Here is a 10,741-nt window from a genome sequence, read left to right as displayed (position 1 = left end):
AAGATTTAAATTTATTATTCTTTAACATATTTATATAATTAACTATATTATTAAAAGAGTATTGAGGTCTCTAAAAGTGAACCCTAAAATAATAATAATAATAAATTAAAGCTTTATTAATAAGTAAATTTAAAAAAAAACAAAGAAAAACACTTAGAGTAAAATTAAAGCTTTACAAAGTTATGTCTTTTAATTTGAGTTATTATTATTTATTGGGAAATGATTAATAAGAAATAATTAAATTGATAATTAGAATTTATCAAGATTTGAAGGTTTATATTTTTTTTAAATTGTGAGATTGAAAATTTTTGGACCACTTAATTATTGTTTAATTCATGAAAATAAATAATAAGATGTTTTTTAATCTCAATAAAAAAATTATGAGAATTGGAGTAAAATATAATTTAAAAGTTAATTTATAATTTTGGGACCAAATTTAATTTGATAAGATTATTAATTTAATTAGAAAGTTAAAATAAATTGAATTGAAATTTTAACATTATAAAATCACATTTATTACTTAATTAACTAATAAGCAAATCAAATTAAATAAATAATACTTTATTATTAATTTAAGTAGGAAATGAAAAAAGAAAAGAAAAGAAAAGAAAAACACGCAAACCCTCTTTCCCTCTCAGATCTACCTCTTCCCCACCAGATCTCACTTTCTCTCTCTCGTGTCCGATCTGCCAAACTTGAACGATCGCTTTCCAGTCGCCGGAAAGCTACACGTGTCGTACAGGCGTGTTCCCCGGCCTCCGAAATTTCGACCCTCACGAACCCGCGGCCGTACGTGCCCCTTAAGGTCCCCCATTGGGCTTTCAAAGTTCGAATGAATGGGAGTGCTACGAAGCTTTCCAAGTACTTTTTGGACACCCTAAGCTAGCACTAGCCGAGCCGCCACCACCACCATACTCCTTATGTTTTGGGCTTCAAAACCCACTGAAGGATCAGACTCAACTGTGGTCGGAATTGGAATCGACGTTTTGGCTGGCTTAAATCTGAAATGGGTACGAGATTATCAATTTGATTCATATATTTCTGCATTTTTCTTTAGTTGAAGAGTGAATGATTGCTTTTGTGAATCTTTTAGGTCTGTTATTATTAGATGATATGTATATATTTATATATATATATATATACATGTGAATATATGTTTGAGATATTAGTTGAAATGTTCTTTTTTGACTGATATCTGTTTGTATATTTGCGAAAAGGAGTTTTTGCTTTCTTTCAAAATTCTTATGTATTTTTTTATAGTATTGGATTTTGGGATAGATCTTTTGACTGCCGATGTCTTTGTATGATATAATGTGTCTTAGGCTTAGCTTTTCATGATAGGATTAATGTGTGTCTTCATATGTTAATGTACTCAGATGAATATATATATATGTATATATATAAATAATATGTTGTCTAGTTTAGCTTTTTCTCGTATTATTCATATGTCATATTACTATGCTCATGAAACTTGACAACTCATTTAGGTAGACAACTTTTCTTTCTTGGAAAATAGTTTTCAACATGACAATCAACTTTGTTTAAAACTGTACTGCTACATGGCAATAAAAATCTGAAATGAAAATATTTAAATCAAGTTACCATTATTTCAAGAGAATAATTCTCTAATATGCATGGCATATTATTCAACTACTAAAAATTGTTTAAATATAATGACAGTCATGTACCCCTGGATGATATTGCTGCACTTGATCTCTCTTTTTGTTTTCCTTCTTGTTCACCGACTAATTGGTTTAAGAATTAACAAAGGGCAGCTGTAGTGGTTTTTTGGTTTTTGGAGTCTCTAAATTTCTGCAGTCCCTGAAATGGTGTTTTAGAAAATGTCTACTGATCAATCATGATTGATTTAGTTTCCCTTTGTTTGGTAATATTACAGTTGTCTTTGGGATTTTAAGAAATCAATAGTACAGAAGAAAATGGTGTTGGTTTATGTGGTTGTGAAATATTATGTCTTTTTTCATTGCCTTAACATACCTACTCTTTTGTTAATTTTGGTGTATCTTCATTGTTTTTAGATATTTGATTTTGGACTAGCAAAATAGATGCCATCTTAATGGACTCATCATTCAATTGCTCTTAATATTTCTCAGGCTGACCTTATCATCAACAAGGTATATTATCATATTATAATCTTATTTTCATTCTATCCATATATGTACTTACCATGTGTTGTATGCACAAGTAGTAAGCCGCATGCTTCTTCATTCCTGGATTGTGGCGGTTTCTCTCTGTGTTAACGGAGAAGATGAAGAATGGTAAGTGTTTTTCTGTTCTTTTTTCTTTTTGTTAGTTTCTCACTGATAACTGAAATGTAATTGTGATATAAAATATCAATCTTTTTCTTACTAGTAACTCAAATTTTGTTTTGAATTTTTTGGTTTGTTATGCTATAATCTATTTGATATATGTTCAGGTTTTATAATATTGCTTAATCGGTAGTATTTATGTTCAAGATTCTTCTTAATCTATTAGTTTTCTGAATTACTATGCTCTGTCATGCTTAGTATTATTGTTCACTACAAGAAAAAGCTATATTAATAGTATTGACTTTGCACATTTAAAAGAAAACGTCATCCAGCCCTGTGAAATTTCTGGGGTCATTTAGGTGGCTTTATACTATATTATATTTTCTTTTCTTGCTAAGTACTATGGACTTAGAATCTCATGCATATTACCTACATAGTGCATGTCTTTATATGTGTGTATATATGTATATTAATTTCTCATTTATTGTATATTTGCTAATGTGCTGTGAATGATTGGTAATTTGGTTTATTAATGTCTATGTGATAAACTAACTAGCTTGAGCACTTTTAAATAGAGATTGGGAGGTATGTATTCCTTAGTTTTAAGAACTAAGACTAACTATTTAAGCCAGAAGCTATCTAGTTTGATAAGAAAAATACAACTTTTATATAAATCATTTTTGTGACTAACAACCAATCATCCTTTTTATTTATTCTGCAACCTCAATTTCTCTATTTATTTTAGTTTTGGTTTTGACTTTAATGGTGTTTATTCTGTATTGTAGGCTAAAACTCTACTTGGATATTTAAGAGAACCAAGGCAACAAGAAATTCTTCTTCAAGTTGTTGGGTATTATTTTCTTTCTTGCTTGTAAGAATTATGTACACTGAGGATTTGATGTATTATTTACATTGAGAATAATGAATTTTTATTGAGAATTATTTAGTCTCATGGGGATTTGATGTATTATTTACATTTCAATTGTATGAATAAATGTTCTATGTAAATGAATTTTTATTATGATAAATATAATTTTTTTTGCAAGTTATGGTAATGATAATTAATTATGTGAGTATTTTTTTTTATTTAAATTTATATCAAACTTCAATTGTTAAAAATATAATTAAAAATTTTAAAAAATATATATCGAAAAATTATTATTTATATATATAATATAAATTTAATGTTACAGCGACACGTATTAACTGTCGGCATAGCCAGCAACGGCGACACGTATTAACTGTCGGCGTTGCCAGCAACGGCGACACGTATTAACTGTCGGCATTGCCAGCAACGACGACACTTATTAACTGTCGGCATAGCCAGCAATGATGACACTTATTAACTGTCGGCGTAGCTACCCTACGCCGGTATAGGCAAATACGACAGTTAGTCGACTGTCGTCATTGCTCAATAGCGACAGTTAAAAACTGTCGAAAAATCCCATTTTTGTAGTAGTGCATCCTAGAACTCTGCGTTCCCATGCATGAAATTTGCAAACTCTTATGTCCTTTCAAATAGGCAGACACTTCTGTCCTAACAATCCTAATAAGTTCATTGGTTCCCCGGACCAATTCTAAACCACCATACTTCCTGTCTCTCATTTTATTACTTGGAACATGTACTTCTTGCTCCCTATCTCACTATATCTTATTCAGAGTCACCCTAGCTGTTGACCGGCATTCACCACTGTGACTATTCAATCAAGGGACCGTATTTATCTTACTGCCCTAAATACTTACACATTCAATGTACAATTCTTAAGGTTTGAATCATTCCTTCAAACTGTCAGTCTATCTGAAGGTAACCAATAATTATAGGTCTAAACCTTATATGTATTGCCCCTTACAATCCTTTTCCATAATTTGGAAAATAAAGGGTCTCATTCCAACACCACCAACTTCGGTGTCCCATGGAGGCATATGGTCTCCCTTCACCCAAACGCATTATTGTGATACCCGTTCACACGAACCGAGGTGTGTTAACTCAATCTATTGAGTCACAACTTTTCGTATCCACTCATCTTACTTGAAGTCTAATGTAATCCACCCTTACGGTCCACAACTATACCCTTTTGCCTTCCAATATACAAATTTTAGATCTTAACATCCGTTCAAATTTCTTGGATACAACAATTATAAGGAGATAGCATAAGACTCATCTAGAATCTCTACCTCAACACCAGGTTTCATCAGATCACTCATCCGATCTTCATATCTTAACCCATTCATACTAAAATAGTAGGATTCTTAACCATTCCCACGAGATCTCCTCCCTAAACTTCATTGTTCATAGAGATATATTTGTCAATGATCAACTGCATATACTGTACCAATCTTGGTCGTTAGCTCGTCTGACTTTACTGTAATCTGTTGCGTCTTATCCAACTGGCGCAAACTTTTCAAACTCAAGATGTTAGCTTCCATGTTAATTTTCTCTATACAATCAAGGATTTCCAGTGTGAATCACCCATTAGTTCCCACTAGGGCATTGGTCTCAAGGTTATTCTTCTATGGGTGACCAAACGCTTTAACTATTTATACTAGTGCATGCACTACTATTCCATAGGTGTCGTCACCACACCCTAACCATGGTTATCTGGCATTACCGTCGACCTAACGCCCCGTGTAGAACATTTGTGTTCCTATCCCTTCATCTACCGTATATCGAGAACATATTTAATGTCCACGGCAGAAGTTTTCATCTACCGACGAAGATGTACCGAGAAAATGTTGTCAGTAGAAGTTGTACCGAGGACATTCGGGCTTCTACTGACGACTTTTGTTCTCGGTATAGGCCATGTTTTTTGTAGTGTATGCACACAACAACTATAAAATATTATAGCTAATGAAATCAAATTCAAGATGTGTAACTCATTTTACACATCAATTGGTAAATATTTGTGAGAGTTACAAAATTTATGATCATCATTTTTTTAGAATTGTAACTCCACTCTATATCTTACAAAACTTATTATGATCATCATTTATCAAATTGTATATGTTACATTTGACAAAATAACATTTGTCACAATATATTATTTTGCCATATAATTCATTTAATAAAAATATTATATTATTTGTAAAATAATATAACAAGTAATATTTTAGTGAAATGGATTTTTAAATGACAAAATTATCTGTTTTAATTTAATTTATAAAAATAAAAGGAATCAAAGGCAATGGTATGCCTTAGTTAATTGGGGTGAAAAATGAGAATACTTCAAGTAGGCCGCACCAAATTCTTCTACTTCTACGTCTTATTTTAGTAAATATGAATAAATTATTACTACAAAAATGATTTAGTGTATAAAAGAATTGTATTACTAATAACAAAAAATAATGAAAGTTGTGCTGAGTTAGCAGCCACTATCAATTTAATTGTTCTACATTAACAATTATTGTGAACAGTTACGAATATTATTGTTAATTATCAATGATAAGACACTTTTACCAGTTCTAAAAAAAATACTACCAATTGTATATGCGTTCCTGTGTTGGAAATGTCTACGGTACATTAGTTTTGTGTCGTTCATAGACCTTTTCATGGGGACGATGTCAAACGCAATATCGTTTATTATTTAACTATTATAACATATAAATAACGAATTATGGATGCATGTATATAGTTTGGGTCCAATTTTTACGCCAACTACGTGGAAATAAATTGATTAATGATATTTACACTTCAAATATTACACACAACAACATATTGGTTGAAAATATTATTACTGTTTCTATCTTTTATACACATATTCTTACTTTTTATTTTTTATAAATAAAGTAAACAATTGTGACAAAGAATGAACTTTATATATATGGAGAATTGTGGCTTCTTCACGCCTTCTCTGTTCGGTTTAACCAACTCCCTTTTGCTGCTATAATTCAAGAAACAACTAGAATGGTCTCCTATGTTTACGAAAATGTCAAGTAATAAGTAGGTACAAGGAACGACGATATTTATGAATTTTGCCTTCAGCACATACAATATAATAATAATAATATATATATATATATATATATTTATATGTATGAATGCTGCGGATTTAATGGTCCAAGTCTCTGGTCAGTCAAAATTAACACTCAAGCCATAATAGAGCTTTATATGTTACTATCCCTTACCTAAAATAGTGTGCCTTAATTTACAGTAATGCTACAATCGTAAAAAAACAGGTATGATTGGAGAATATATTTTTTTGTTAATTCAACCAAATATAATTGTATTTGTGGATGGGCTGTAAAAAAAATAAATCTCTATATATAAATATCTATATATTTTTATAAAGCAGAATATCATGAAGATAAGGTGGCAATCTAAAATTGCTACAGATCACTTTTTTTATTTTCCAAATATTTACATTTTTTAATTCTTTTTTTCAAATTTATAAATATTAGTTAATAATAATAAAAATAATAATATCTAAACCATCTAAATATTTATAAATATCTAAAATTAACAATTCTTTACACGTTATTTAATATCTATCTATTTTCTCTTTTTTATTTTTATAATAATTATAATATATGCCAAGTAAAAATATTTATATATAATAATTTTAAATAATCTATCTATTTACATTTTGATAAAACAGGTAATCCTAATAGAGTTAGTTTTTAATAATAAATAGTCTAAACATGTAATAAATTTTTTTTATCTTTATTTAATGATGTTAATTGAGAAGACATAGTATATATAGGTATAGAAAAAATAATTAATAATCTTTTTCTTGTTAGCACTTAAGTGATTTTGCTTAATTGTAGAATAACCTAAATACTTCTTCTGCTAAACTTTTCAGTATTATCTTCTAGCTAGTTCAACATATGTCATACTTGTTAAAATACTTAAATATATATTATTTTCAATTTGAAATTATAAATTAAATTAGGGAGGGATACAATAATTTTAGCAATCCAAATACTAAAATAATAAAAATAAATGATTAATTAAGTATATATTTATGGTATTTATTTTTATTTTTCTTATTAAATTTTGTATTATGTTTAATTTTCTATTTATTAGAAGAAGTGAATGAATATAAAAACAAAAGAAAAAGGAAGGTACAGCAATGACATATACCATATAATACTTATTTTTCTCTCTCTTTAGAATGAGTCTTTCTCTGTAAAGTCCCCACCAAGTTACACTTTCTAAAGAAAAATGTTTGTCTCTCAATGGAATCTCTTTTCTCATCTTTCTCTTTACGAGCGTAACATTTTAATTAGCATATAAAATAGGAAAAACAAATAATGGAGCTACTGTAAGTGTTAATTTTAAATTTTGTATGAAATATATTATGCCGAAGATATATATTAATAAAAGACATATAGTCATAATCACACAACAATAGAAAAACAAAAGATCAGAGCAAAACTTAATTAATAATACTACTTGTTAATTAAGATAGAAGGCCAAAAACAACTTGGTCACTGGGAATAGAGATCTATATAGAAATGAAATTTTGAAATAGACAAATGTATATATACACGTCTCGAAAGAAGTAGGTATCCCTGGTTTAATATACCGCATTAAACGAGGGATAGTCAAATGTATAGAATGAGAATGGTTTGAAGCTTTGTAAATATAAAGACTTATATTGTATTAGTTGTCACATTGTAAGGTTATGTTGGTATTAATGAATTTTTGATTTACCAAAAAAAAAAAGTGGATATAAAATAATAATATAGATATAGAAATATATATATATATATAAATAATTCCATTTTTTGTAATATATAATATACAATTTACAAATTTAAATGGTTTAAAAATATACTACAAATATTCAATATGTAAAATATGAATAATATATTAAATTTGATAAATTAAAAATATATATATAACTATTTGGTATTTGAGCAAGATTGAGTTAAATCAATACTCCCATAAGAAAAAAAAAATACTAATATTGGCACAAATCAAAGTGACCCAATGATACTTTATTTATAGACTTAACATATAATATCCACAATGATTTATAAACCATGTGGCAGTATATAATTTTTTTTAATTGATAATTAATTATTTTTTTTAATAAATGTTAAATAAAAAATAGTAAAAAAAAAAGAGGTGCAACCTCATCTCCTCAAAACTCTCTTTATATAAATACTAGATACAAGCAACGTAAAATACACATTTGCTTATTTTTATTTATAGAATTTATTAATTATATTTATTTAATTTGTATCAATGTCATATAAATTTCAAATAAATAAATAATATTATATATAAAAGAATGACATAAATATATTAAATGAAAAATTAAATCAAACTATTATTTATGATTTTTATTTAAATATATATATAATATGATAACTTTTTTAAACATAAAAGTTAATTTTTTAATAAAAATTAAAATTATGTATTATATATTATTATTATTATAATGATATTTTATAATATTTATATTTATATTGATATAAGTATTAAATATTATTATAATAATAATATTTTATAATATTTGAATTCAGATTAATTAATATAATTAGTAAAAAATTAGAATTATTATAATGATATTTTATAATATTTAAATTTATTTTAATATAATTATTAAATATCTAATATTATATTATATATTATTATAATAATGATATTATACAACATTTGAATTTATATTAATAAAATTATTATATATATAGTCCTATATTAAATATTATTATAATAATGATATTTTATAATATTTGAATTTATATAAATATATATTTATAAATATCTATTTTTAATATAATTTAAAAGTATATTTCGTTAAATAATTAGAATATTGGATTAAAGTTAACCAAAGATACCGTTAAAAGAAAAAAAATTCATTTTCTACACCATTTTTATATACATAGATATAGAAGAGATATAAAGTAAATATATATTTTTTAATTTAATTATATTATTAATCAGTTATAATATAAATAAAAAAATATATTTGGAGAGCCCGACCAAAAAAATTGGGAGTTTACTAAATTTGATTATGAATAAATAAAATTTATATTTATGCTCTTAGAATTTGTTTTCTTTTTTTGTTACACAAAAAATTACTAGGTCAAGCTTCCAGTAATTTTAAATCATATTAAATATCATCTTATACAATTCCATTTGGACTAAATCTAAGACCATGTGTCTACTGCTCATTCAAGACACTTTGACTAGTCGTTGATTGAACTCTGATGATGTCACCCTATGCACAATCTACTATTTTATTTTCCATTGGAAATTTGCCTTAATATTATATTACATTATACGCGTTACGTTGTTAATCTCGTAAGGCTATAAATATAGCTCGATCCATCTTTAGTGTGACAATCATATAAACCATATATACTTTTTCTTTACGTGAAATCTCTTTTCAATATAAACTATAAAGTCTAGTACTTTATAATTCCATACGAAAAAAGACTGTTTGAATCAAATAAATATATATGGCGCAAGTGCATGCATATGATGATGAAATCTACTTTGAAACAGCTTCGATGGAGTCCGATAATTCTAAGGAGTTGCACGACAAGAAAAGCATGAAACGATTCTACTGGGTAGCAGTAATCGTATTGCTCCTAACGGTGGTGATTTTGGCGTTTTCAGTAACAATCTTTCATATCAAGCATCCCACCTTTCGAATTCAATCAATAACCATTCGTGAGCTCAGCATGAGTAGCTTAAACAACACCATTGATATGAAATTCGAAGCTGAGTTAGGCATAAAGAACAGCAACTTTGGCGATTTTGATTTCGAAAACACCTCGGTTGGCTTCTTTTACAGGGGAACTCATGTTGCCCTAGAGGGTGGTGATGCGGTGGTTGAGAAAGGAAAGGTCAAAGCTCGGTCAACCAAGAAGATTAATTTCTCAGCTGAAATGGGGCCCACCAATTCGATTTCGGTTGATGATATGGAATCCAGATATCTGACTTTAACTGGTAAAGCCACGATGAATGGGACATTTCACTTGATGAAGTTGATCAAGAGTAGAAGATCTTCTCAGATTAATTGCACCATCAATATTAATATGTATAAAAGAGTTGTTCTTGATATAAAATGCTAGCCAATAGAATGAAACCGTATGTAATTCTAATGTACGGCCATATATGTGTGAGCAAACTTTTTGGTCCGTAGATGAATGATCGAATGGCGGTGAAACTGTAGGATATATTATAGTTACAAAAATATTAGTAATTTCATCTCTATTTTGATTATTTTGAGATGATTTTTTTTTATGTCAATAATATTATTTTTTTAATTTATATTTTTAGGTTTTTGTGCATTGCTACAAATTTTGTTTTTTAAGATTTTGTGTGTAAAAATTGACAGTCAGTGCCGATGTGGGGATTTTAGCTTGTTTTTCTCCGGAGGTGGAGTTGCCGACTGTAATTAGTCCAGTAAATTCAGTTGGAGTTCGTTGTTTCATCACAGGAAAATATTTTTATTTTATTTCTAATCTGTTAACCAAGAAAATGAATGTCTAATGAAAATATATAATATGTTAATGAACTC

At 27.8% G+C, this 10,741-nt stretch overlaps 1 long non-coding RNA gene across 1 annotated transcript; it reads left to right on the top strand.

Moving 5' to 3' along the window:
* The first annotated feature begins 585 nt into the window (after positions 1-585).
* LOC133834643 (uncharacterized) lies at positions 586-3,307 on the top strand. The gene is made up of 4 exons (XR_009893404.1): positions 586-1,010; positions 2,037-2,132; positions 2,207-2,276; positions 3,053-3,307. It is a non-coding gene; the product is annotated as an uncharacterized LOC133834643 (long non-coding RNA).
* Positions 3,308-10,741: the final 7,434 nt, after the last annotated feature.

Source organism: Humulus lupulus, chromosome 5 (genome assembly GCF_963169125.1).
Source record: "Humulus lupulus chromosome 5, drHumLupu1.1, whole genome shotgun sequence".
Lineage (NCBI taxonomy): Eukaryota > Viridiplantae > Streptophyta > Magnoliopsida > Rosales > Cannabaceae > Humulus > Humulus lupulus.
Note: the sequence above shows the minus strand (reverse complement) of the source record. Positions and strands in the feature narration are given on the sequence as shown.